Genomic DNA, 1601 nt, shown 5'->3' with positions numbered 1-1601 from the left:
ACTACCAGGATCCTTAAGTTTTTTGGGCAAATTATGATGGATCAATGTAACAGTCTCTCTATCATCCAATTTCCTTCGGTTAGCTAAAAGATCCTTAAGAAATTTAGCATATGTAGGCATCTGTTGTAGAGCTTCTACAAATGGAATGTTTACATACACTTGTTTGATCATATTTAAAAATTTTTCAAATTGTCTATCAAGTTTAGTCCTTGCTAACCTTTGAGGAAAAGGAATTGGAGGGTGATAAACAGTTTGAGGCTTTGATGAAGATACTTTTTCTTTTTCTAATCTCTCTTTTTCAGGTTTTTCAACCATAGGAGAAGCGTCTTCATCAATCTCAATATTATCATTTTGATTAGACACAGGTCTGTCTAATTTCTTCCCACTCCTTAGAGTAACAGCATTAACATTTTCAGCTGGGTTTGCAACTGTTTTACCTAGGAACTTACCTGGAGAATTGTTTGAACTAGGCATCAACTGTGCAATTTGATTTTCCAGCATCTTGTTGTGGAGAGTAATATTCTCAACCTTGACAGCAAGGTTTTGAATAGAATTTGCCATTGAATCATTGGTCTGTTTTTGATTAGTGACAAAATTCTCCATAAGGTTTTCTAATCTTGAAACACTTTGTTGAATTGAGGGTGTCTGTACTGGATTTCCTTCCCCATTAATGAAGTGATTGGACGGACGGAAATTAGGTTGCTGATTGCTAGTTCCTTGAACTGGGTTATTCTTCCAAGAAAAGTTAGGATGATTCTTCCAACCAGGGTTGTATGTGTTGGAATATGGATTACTCTTCTCTCTTCGAGGAGTGTCATAGAAATTATGAGAAGCTGCCACCTGTTCAGTAGTATCTTCTTTTTCTCCAGTAAAAATTGAGGTACAATCTACTGCAGTGTGCCCTTGTTCCCTACAAAGGTCACATACTTGATTTGTAGCCACTGAATTAACCTTAGCTTTTTCCATCTTGTCTAATCTTTGATTAAGAGTATCAAATTTTGCTAAGAGTAACTCAATATTGTTCACTTCATATCGCCCCGGAGTTCCTTTCCTTGCTGTGACTTCTCTTTCACTGTATTGGCTGTGATTTGAGGCTACATTTTCCAAAATAATCATGCAGTCATTAATAGGTTTCCCCATGAAAGATCCTCCAGCTGCTGAGTCTAATATCATGGTGCTTTGTTGGTCCAATCCTTCAAAGAAAAATTGGATGGTAAGCCAACGGTTGAAGCCATGTTGTGGGCATGCTTGAAGATATCCTTTGAACCGCTCCCATGCTTCATAAATAGTCTCTCCAGTGCCTTGTTGGAAATTAGTGATTTTCTTCCTCAATTCTTTAGTTTTAGAAGGAGGAAAGAATTTCTCTAGAAAAGCTCTTTCACATAATTCCCAAGTTGCTATCTTTTCTCTAGGCACTGTTCTTAGCCACACCTTTGCCTTATCTCTCAAGGTGAGTGAGAATAAGCGGAGTCGCATTCCATCAGAAACTTCATCATCAAATTGCTGGGTCTCACAGATTTCCAAGAACCCCTCTAAGTGGTCATTAGGATCTTCTGATGGTAGTCCTCCAAAGGTGTTCTGTTTGAGCATATTCACCAGAG

General features: G+C 38.0%; 1 non-coding gene across 1 annotated transcript; it reads left to right on the top strand.

Annotated features, from left to right (window-relative positions):
* Nucleotides 1-1228: 1228 nt before the first annotated feature.
* On the top strand, nucleotides 1229-1335 carry LOC145955355 (small nucleolar RNA R71). The gene has a single exon (XR_014431969.1). It is a non-coding gene; the product is annotated as a small nucleolar RNA R71 (small nucleolar RNA).
* Nucleotides 1336-1601: the final 266 nt, after the last annotated feature.

Source organism: Cajanus cajan, chromosome 2 (genome assembly GCF_000230855.2).
Source record: "Cajanus cajan strain Asha chromosome 2, NIPB_CcT2T_4, whole genome shotgun sequence".
Lineage (NCBI taxonomy): Eukaryota > Viridiplantae > Streptophyta > Magnoliopsida > Fabales > Fabaceae > Cajanus > Cajanus cajan.
The sequence above is the reverse complement of the archived record's forward strand: the minus strand, read 5'-3'. Positions and strand labels throughout refer to the sequence as shown.